The following is a 10,147-nucleotide window of genomic DNA, read 5'->3' as shown; positions in this document are numbered from 1 at the left end:
AGGCTATCAATCCAGGTATGGTAAGGCCATAACTCGGGAAATATCGAATATGGTAATAAATTTAAATTACCACCAGGTATGGTAAGGCTATCCACGTATAGTAATAAATCATATAGTAATAAATCATAATTAATCCATGTATAGTAATAAATCAATCCAGGTATGGTAAGGTCATAACTTAGGAAATTTTGAATATGGTAATTATATGGTAATAAATTTAAATTACCCCAAAGGCTATCAATCCAGGTATGGTAAGGCCATAACTCGGGAAAATATGGTAATAAATTTAAATTACCACCAGGTATGGTAAGTCTATCGATCCAGGTATGGCACGCCCTCACCTGATCACCTATCACAATCTCCAGCCCCACACACGCACCAAAGAACCCACCCGGCACCAAACGCAGCTCCTCTCATCCCCTCGAGTAAACGCCGCCGCCGTCGTGCGATCTTCCTGACATAGACGCCGTCGTCGCCTCCTTCCCACCTACGGCGTCCCCCACGTCCATGGTGACGGCGCTCGCGTCCTACACTGACCCTCCGCCTCATATAGGTTGGTCGTTGATGGAGTGGAATGTGCCGCTGCGGTTTGGGGAGGCGCAATCACGATCTGGTTGGGATCTCAGTGTGGAATCGTTCTCTGCGATGAAGGATGGCGCTGCCTCCCTGGCAAATGGGATCGGAGGAAGGGGCTCTACGTCGTGAATGTCGGCGAGGCAGCGGCCGAAGGCGAGCCCGACGGTGAGCACGGGTGTTCGTCCCATGAAATAGGCGGCCACGGAGGGCGGATCTGAGGCCACCCCAATCGCCGGTGGCCCTTCCTCCCATTGATCATCGCCTCCATTCTCTCTCTCCTCTAAATCTTTGTCGCCCCTGCCTGATTCTGGCCGACGCCATCCGGCTCTCGCATCGACCACCACCAGCACGGCTGCGGACGAGGCGCAACCGCAGACGCCGCCGCCGCCATCCTCATCCACCTCCTCCACCATCCTTCCCAGCCGTCGTCGGGGGCACCCGCCATCTGCGCTCTAGCCCACCCGCTCCCTCCTATGCCCTCCCCCTGCCTGCCAGCCCCGTGATCCATCGCACAGATGGCAGGTACTACAGCGACCTCCTCCCCAGCGGATCCGGCCTCCTCCGATGGAGATCCATCCTGGGCACCGCCTTATTCTCATGCGTGCACGTCTATATCAACGTCTCATTCCACCTCACCTGAGCCTTTACCTTCCCACCTCTGCTTCAGATCCACATCACTTTGCAAGGTATGTGCTTGATTGTTCCGAACTGGATCGATGGATTGTGCAAGGTACTTTGGGTGTCATCATTGACGGCAATTGTCACACCATGCTACCATCGGAGGGGTCCCTCATCGATGATTAGGGTCTTCAGAACTGCACGAGCTCCATTGAGAAGGATGTTTTTAATTCTGGTTTTGCCTACATGCTTTCTTTGCCTGTATCTACTTAGCTAATGTCTTTTTATAGATAGTAGCTGCTGAAGTGGTGATCAAAGTCGTTCACTATAAGGAAACAACCATGATAACAAAAGTGTATATTCCCTAATCTTTGACCTGAAGTACTTTTTCATTAGAAACTTGCAACAGCCAGGCATTGAAGTTAGCAACAGCTTCGTACGTACTGAACTAATTTGCAGCAACACGTACTGAACTAAGTTAGGTTATGCTCATCGTTCCAACATGCTTAGTGATAACCACCTAGCAAGCTGATCAAACATGAAAGGCTCTTCTCTAATTGTACACTTGCATAAATCTCAGATCTTGCAAATTACAGTATAACCATAAAAGTCATGCTTTGACTCCTATAGGGCCTTTTGCACTTTAATATGACTAATAGTTTGCCTTAATATCACAGATTGTATTGCTACCTTTCTAAGTGAATGACATTCAAGAAGGTCATTAAATAAAACCAAGAAATCCTTCTGGTATTGGAGTGTAGGAAAGTTGAGACTATAAAACCAAAAGGTTATATTTACGTTTATTAGAGAAGGTTCTTTATTTTTTATAGGAAAACACAAAATGTTGCGATGTAGAGTCTAGGTGGTGGACCTCCTTGATCCACTTGGTGGATGAGGGCGACTCCGGTCCTGGCACCCATAGTGCCAGTGATCCAAAAATCATAGGGCCTGGATATAGCTCTAGCAGACGTATGCGGCTTGCGCATCGAGCTTGGTCATCTCAAGCATGGAGATAGGCGAGTTGTAGACCAAGAGCTGGTACAGAGATAGGCGAGTTGTAGACAAGAGCTGGTGGGCAGCAAGAAACGCATGCACACCAAAGAACAAATCTGAGTCACATGCCTACTTCTATTGGTTTCTACAAAGAGCGGCTAGCTTAGATCTTAGACCAGTCGGTCACTGTCGAGGTCGCCAAGGTGATCTTACAGCACCGCCGTGGAGATTTCTCATGATTTTATGTAGGCAAGCCGCAAGCAGTGGTGGTGATTGGCTGGGTGGTGTCGCTGCCTTGGGAAGAGATGAAGTGATGGTAAAAGTAAGCAGGATCCGATGATTCTTCCGTGGGGATAGCCAAAGTCAAGATGTCGACTACAGACTCGTCGCAGACTTGCAGTGAACCTGGATGCGGCGAGCCTGATTTGTGGATCGATGGCGGGTCTTGACTTTGTTAGGCTGGGATTGGATGGTTGCGGAGGGTGGTGTGCTTGGTTGGGTTCCCATGGAAGAATGTGGCCTCCTCGTGGATCTGGTCATGCCCATCCTAGAGAACATTGTGTCCCTAGCTCCCTCGAGGAGCAAGGACAGTGCAAGCGGCAGCAGGGGGTAGGGATAGATGTGGGGAGGGATGTCGGCGGCTGCTCGAGGTCATCATGATGAAACCCTTGACGTCCCATCTTTATCAATAGAAGTGGAAGAGCACGAAGTCGAGATTGGATAGGAGTTTGAGTTCTTTTTGGCACCGATCGGTTCCCCACTTTAGAGATGTATTTTTTTTGCGTGCGAGCAAACAGTGGGTTGATTCTAAAAGGGATAGGCACTTTTCAACAGAAGTGCATGACGGACCAAAAATATGACCTCATTTTATTCTTTTGATAGATATCGTATTATTCGTTGTTGTTCGTTCGGTGAAATTTCATAATATTTGATTGTTGTGTTTCTAATTAGAGCACCCCATAATCACCCAATATGAGGGGATGATAAATGAAAGATACTGATTATAAATTTTGAAGAGCCCGTGGCAACGCACGGGCGTTATACTAGTAGTCATAAAATGCTAAAGCAATTCTGGTATTGTTATTCACCATTGGAGCAATCAACCTGACTAAAATGATTTATTCCCACGGCAATTGAGAGCAAAAAAGAATTCTAACCTATAAGGACCCTAGCCAACTTGCCTCCAGGATGCTCCCCCGATTGGGCCGATTCCCAGCCGTTCGATCCAGGTCAATCCAATCTTTGGCTTTGACTGGAGCGTTGGATGTTCGCTGCTCGTTTCACTGGTCGTTTTCACCACGTGGTAAGTTTGGATGCCCAATGACGGGTGGGCTCTTGGAGCATTCGTCTTGGTTGGGTCAGCCTTTTCGAGGTGCATGTGCGCCCTCTGCTTGCGCGACGCGTGCGCGTCGTGTCGTGCGCTTCGCCATAGCGCACAGCCCCACGAACCCTAGCCCCCAAACTGCAGCCGCCACAATCTTCCCTCCTTACTTCCTCGTCAACACAGGCGCCGCACCCCTCCCTTCTCCCCCCTTCCCGCAGCCCCAAGAGCTCGGCCGTACCATTCGACGAGATCCACCGCCTCCTGAGGTACATATCCACCCCAGGTCGCGAGGAAGTCGCGGGAGGAGGAGAACCCTCGTCGCAAGGAAGATGCAGGAGGAGGAGGTCAGCCGGGCGTCGCCGGCCGAAGAAGGAGGAGAAGCGGGGATGCCAGCCAAGGAGGCGGATCGCCTCACCTCTACTGCACTGTGAGCGCTGCCGCTACCTCTGCCTCCACCTTGCCCCGCCGTCATGGGAGGAGTCGCCATGGAAGAGCAGTCGTAGGTACCACAACATCAAAGGAGCTGCAGTCGGGTGGAGATGAGGATGCGTCGCTCGATTGACAAGAGCAGGACAGTGAATTGGATTGAGGGCGTCTACATGGCCACACCGCTGCTGCCGCCTAGAGTCGCCTTGGGGTGCCACCTCGAGCGGCCTCCATCGCCGCCCCGAGTCAAGTCCACCACTGCCGCCAGGAATCCCGTCCCCGGCAAGGTAACTTCCTCTGAATACCTGCTCTTCCTGGTCCTGTTGCCCTGCTTATTACATGTGTGATGTGTGCGTGCTTGTTGCCGTGTTGCGTGTGTGCGTGTTTGTTGGCTTGCTGCTGGGTAATTTGTCTGGGTGTTGGGCTGTTGATGGCCCGATGTTGATGCTTTGCTGCATATATTTGTATGATGTTTGTATCTTCCATGCAGCTACGAAGCTATGCTTTGTTGTATATTGACTTTGTTGCTTGCTGCAGCTGACCTGCTGATGTTGCTGCTGTGCTGGCCAGGGAGTGAGTCCACTGACATATGGACACAAGAGATATTCAGTTATGAGGATTAGGATATTAATGATTGTTCAGTCATTGAGGATTCGAAAAGAGGCATCAATGCTCCAGTAAAGGTTGTATTGAAGTTGTGGCTGTCAATAGTCCTTTTATTGATGCTAACTACATGGTAAGGAAATAATGCTATATGATTTGCATATTTTGTGCTATGAGATCTTCTGCAACTGAATTCGAAGTTAAAGCGTTGAACTCAGTTTTGCAGTAGTTAGTTCAATACTACTTTGAATCAGGTTCCTACTTTTTTCTATTATTAGGTGCGACGACAAGAATCATCCAGTGGGATGTTCTACTGCATCGGAATTTGACAAATTTAATTCTGCCAATATATTATTTCCTTCATTGCTGAAGTTAACACCCTCTCCCTTTTGTAGGCCTATATGTTCAAGTATGACTCCACTAATGGCCCCTTTAGAGGATCCATTAAGGTCGTGGATGATTCAATACAGGAGATTAATGGAAAAAAAAATCACAACCACAAGCAAAAGGTAAATATGCCAGGGTTAGCTGATTGTTTGCCATATTAGTGTGGTTGATATAGATGTCATGGTTTCTAAATATGCATGACATGTTGTCCTGAAATAAGGACATGTGAAGCAATGAAGTCGCCAAAGTAACATTATTACTTAATAATCGATTCATAGTTTAGAGCCCCATGTTTTTTGCACATTCATACTGACATATAATAGCTTACAAGTGCACGCTTGTTGTACATCTCGAGTACTGGATGTTCCTTCTCTTATTTTGATTCTGATGTTCATATGTTAATTTTCTGCGATGGAGGGAAGGGAGAAGTCTGAATGTGCCAACAAGTAGCGACCAGTGAGCTGTCGTCTATGATTGGCTATGGGAGGAGTTGTCTTGCGCTGCAAGGGCATCTTGCAGATCGATTTCCTTGGTTTGATGTATCTCGGATTCTGATTAGTCTTTGATTTCACACATTTGTTTGGATATTTTCTTTGCGCCAAGCACCATGATTTTTTTATCACTAGTCAACATGCACAGTACTATCTAAGCATAGTTGTTGGTTCTGAGCTTTTGCAGCACATAACAAATCTTAGCTTTCAGGAATTATGATATTGGCCATTTCCACTGAACATGAAGAGGGTACATGTATGGACATGTAGAAACTGGAGTGAATTAACATAATCCCATAGAATGTAGTCTGAGAAATGAGAATAGTACGCCAACTCAGTGAGGCAAGTACCGGCCTGTTTTGCCATCCCTGTGATAAATGAAAGTTAGTTTAGGTAATCTTGGTTATAAAATCATTTTCTTAAAGGCTTAACTTATAACTTGACAGAAATTTTTATTGCACCTGAATATTTGATTATGAATCTAAGTTATGGGAAATAGGTGGAGTAAGAGGAAATGGGGCGTTGTTAGGCGGGACCTTGCCACTGTTGCCTTGGGTTTTGGCATCGAAGCACCACCATGTATGGCTAGCCTTCCATGGCTACATCGAGGGTCCCAATCTGCAGGTGAGCTCTTCTTTTCATCTACAGATTATGACTATAGTTTGTGATTCATGGCTACTATAGTCCTTCCATGGCTAAATCTCCACCTCAATGAGATTGTTTTTGTGCTAGAAACAGACTAGGCTAAATCTCCACCTCAATGAGATTTAGTTTGTGCATTAACGACTATAGGTTTCTTATTGTTTTGGAGTGTCTGCTTTCATTTCCTCTGGTTCAGTCAGTATTTATTTGCACCCATGTTAGCTTCAGTATTCCTTTCCGATTCTCACACTTTGGTTGCGGCTTCTTTGTTTATGTTGGAAGTATTAGACAGATAAATTGTTCATTTAAGTTGTCTCCACTTTCTCCTCTTGTGTCACATTAAATCATGGTATAATAGATAATTCAGTTAACTGATTGTTTGCCATATTAGTGCAGTTGATATAGATGCCATGATTTATAAATATGCATGGCATGTTGTCCTGAGATAAGGACAGTGAAGCAATGAAGTGGCCAAGGTAACATTATTACTTAATAATTGATTCATAGTTTAGAGCCCTGTGTATTTCGCACATTCATACAGATATATAATATCTTACAAGTGCATGTTGTTGTACATCTTGAGTACTACATGTTCCTTCTCTTATTTTGATTCTAATGTTCATATACTGGTTCTGACTGAATTCTGGCGTTGATTCCAATTTTTTGCGAAACTCCAGGACCCCATGCAGTGTGCATTGGACAGTGTTGTGGAGGGTCCAATTTCCTCATGATTTAAGAAGCTCTGTGTAGTATCAAACTTAATTTGAGAACACTGGCTTGTTTTGTAGTCCATTCCCAGCACATGTGTTCAGAAGACTGGACACATCTTGTACTTGCTTGAAATTTTCTTTCCATAAAAAGTTCCTTGGAAGGGATTGCGAAGTTAAACGAGCATGTCCCTTTTTCATCTATTTACAGTGTGTTTTCTTTTGGTTTCACCACATTTTTAGGTTCACATTTTTTACAGATTACGTATAGGAGGCATTGATGATGGAACATGAATGCCCATTGTTCTTGTTTGCTCCTGATCTTAGTAGACCTGTGATGTGCTCTTGATCCTTTCTCTTTTTTTTGTTAAATGAGTCTCTGACTGAGGACATGTTCTTTAATTAGATTGCAATCATGAAACTTTTTTTTGGGGTTTCTTATTGTAAAATACAAAGCTTCCAAATTGTTTGATCCTGGAAATAAGTTAGCAAATTTTTGTGTGCAGTGAGCTGGGAGCCGGGGTCATCCCTGTCACCACCAGTCGAACATACTACTTCAGCCACCATGTTGAGCGATATAAAAGTGTTCTCTGTTTCATAGAGCAACAACACGAGATTGTGCCCCCTCTTGCTCCTGGTGCATGTTGCTGCCCTCCTTCCCCCTCTGATTTGACTTGCTTTACATTGCGTGAAGTTGTTTACTTTCAACTTTACAAAGCTATATCAAGTTCACAACTGTACTTGGCTACAACTGTAACATGATGCATTTCTCTTCCAGTTTATTGAATATATTTTTAAGGATTGAATGTTCTATCTGGTACTGTCCTATCACTCATTTAACTATCTTAATTTGTTCACAAAACTCCTTCTGTAGCTAAGATTTCTTTGTACAACACGTACTAATTATTGGTCTTATTCTTAAATCTTATTTCACGTTATTCAGCTGCAGGCTGGGTTAAGATTGTTTTTGTGCCAGAAACAGACTAAGCAATGCTCTAACCTTAAAGGGCAACCTGGTGCATGTAGCTCCCGCTTGCGCAGGGTCCAGGGAAGGGTCCGACCACTTTGGGTCTATAGTACGCAGCCTTTCCCTACATTTCTGTAAGAGGCTGTTTCCAGGACTTGAACCCATGACCTCATGGTCACAAGGCAGCAGCTTTACCACTGCGCCAATGCTCTAACCTTGGCAGCAAAAATTGTCTAAATTCCATAAATAAGGTCGTGGAACATCTTTGAATACGTTCATTTAAATATCTTGAGTCGACCTATATGGGTTGCTTCTGTGCACACTCTCTTTGATATGAATTTATAGGAGAGAAATTCTTTCATGGTAATGATGTATTATCGATATTTACTCTGTTTCTTAGGCATATAAGTTTCTTTTTGTGGGATGCAATTACGGCACCATATGAATATGATCCTTGAGTTGCATAACATTTATAAAGAATGTCTTGGAAATTGCAAGTAGATGATTACGTTTACCCTGTAACTTTAGGAGTAAGATATATATGGTGATTGAATCTAGAGATGCTTGCTAATCTATAACGTTAAGATCCAGTCATGTGCAATATGTTTTATTCATAGAAACTTGGAATCAATCTGGCTGAAAGTAATCATCTTATGGCGTGGCATGAAGAGGTAGTTCACAAACCTCTGTTAGGTGCTCCATCCTTTGTCACTCTGATTTGCTTTCCTAATATCTGGCTTCTCTGAACAGATGTGTGCAGATTTGAGAAAGAAGAGGAATAATCCAGCAGAAGAATTTGGTGAATAAGAACAACTTGGCATTTCTCTCTTGTGAACAGAGTCATGCCTGCCTTTTGATTTTATTGTTTGTGCTAATGCAAACAAGAATTCTCTATAGTTCTTGACGCAACACCTCTAATTACTCAATCTGCAATACATGATTAGGAGAAGTTTAGTGCATGAATTAGCATTCTATAAAGTCCGTCTAAGCTCATGTCTCTAGGCCAGGGTAGATTTCTCAATATCATTTTTGGGATTGTTTGAACACTGAACAACATTGCCAGGTCAACCATTTCTCATGTATTTGTCATATCTGTAGGTATTGTGGTGTCTCAATTTTGTCACCAGCCTCTTTTACCGACCTGTAAACTATCTGTCTCGAGGTCTCCCTGACTGTATTTGGGTTTAGAAAAACAAATAACTATTTTTGGACTTATTTTTGCATCAGCTACTTTGTAGGTATTATGTGTGTTGTTAGGGATCTGATATTATGTAGTTCCAGGGATTTCAGACGGCCTGGTCAGTCCATTGTTCTTTCCATGTGATACTTTTTCTCAGTATTGTGATCATCAGTGCTCTTGACACTGGTTACTTTTTCTTATTACTGTGATCGTCAGTGCTCTTAACATTGGTTGTTCTTGCTTTATGGTTGCCTTCCCAGTGCACCTTTATTACTTCTAACATATTAATTTTAATATGCTTGATTGACCATATTATATATTTCACTTCACCGGGGTGGTTGCTGGAAGTGTTGGTTAAAATATTTTGGCTAAAACATTGTCTCTAATTATCAAGTTTATACAGTTGAATCTTCTTGATTGACTATTTTGTAGCCTGCTCTTAGTTGTACAATATTAATTCTTAAAACTGGATCTCTTAAAATTAGTTAAATTTAATGAGTTGTTTCACTGTTTTCAAATAAGTAGCTTCAGCCCCAACTGTGTCCTAAAGCTTATTTTACTGCCTTTTCAAATAAGTTTTTTTCCTTGGCACTACTATCACTGTGTACAGATGGTTACTGAAAGAAGAAGTATTCAAGCAGCATACCTTCACTTGACAGATGCTTTAACCGCAAGAACTGTTGTTATTTTCTTTTCCTTTGCTGCAATAATGGTAGTTCTCCTTCGATTCTAGAAGCCACAAAGGAGTGAAGGGTAGAGATTTCAATTGTTGTTGAATTGGTGGGATTTTCACCAAGTTAGTGTTGCAGATTGTTTCTATTTTAGGGCAAGAAGCCAAATCATATTGTTCATTGTAAATCTTGAAAAACTTGTTTACTGTCAATTCTATATCTATTATAAACTTTTTCCTGGTGTGGTACTTACCAATCTTGGTTTGCCCTTCCATTGCAGTAGAGCAATGTCCTTGTTTCTTCAAAAAAAATGTTCTCATTTCATATTTGCCCCTCTATTATTGTACAACATGTCATAAACATGGTGCTGGGCATTATTTGTCGAGTGCGTTTCAAAAAAGAAGAGATGGCTATAGAGAGTGGCCATCACTGAAGAGATGACAAACATTGTGCAAGGCATTGTTTGTTCAGCTCATTTCAAAAATTAAGAAATTACAATGCATGTGACCTATGAAGAGGTTGTGAAGGACAAAATGCCATGGAGTTTACCAACAACGTACCA

The 10,147-nt window shown here is 43.3% G+C and overlaps 1 long non-coding RNA gene across 11 annotated transcripts; it reads left to right on the top strand.

Annotated features, from left to right (window-relative positions):
- The first annotated feature begins 3,582 nt into the window (after positions 1 to 3,582).
- On the top strand, positions 3,583 to 9,837 carry LOC119337284. Of its 11 annotated transcripts, none has more exons than XR_005163149.1 (6): positions 3,583 to 4,224; positions 4,475 to 4,673; positions 4,936 to 5,049; positions 5,630 to 6,042; positions 6,457 to 6,536; positions 7,274 to 9,837. It is a non-coding gene; the product is annotated as an uncharacterized LOC119337284 (long non-coding RNA). The 11 variants fall into 11 exon arrangements; XR_005163145.1 differs by having other exon boundaries at positions 5,350 to 6,042; XR_005163140.1 differs by having other exon boundaries at positions 5,345 to 6,042.
- The last annotated feature ends 310 nt before the right edge of the window (positions 9,838 to 10,147 follow it).

The sequence above is a fragment of the Triticum dicoccoides genome, chromosome 7B, assembly GCF_002162155.2.
Source record: "Triticum dicoccoides isolate Atlit2015 ecotype Zavitan chromosome 7B, WEW_v2.0, whole genome shotgun sequence".
Lineage (NCBI taxonomy): Eukaryota > Viridiplantae > Streptophyta > Magnoliopsida > Poales > Poaceae > Triticum > Triticum dicoccoides.
Note: the sequence above shows the minus strand (reverse complement) of the source record. Positions and strands in the feature narration are given on the sequence as shown.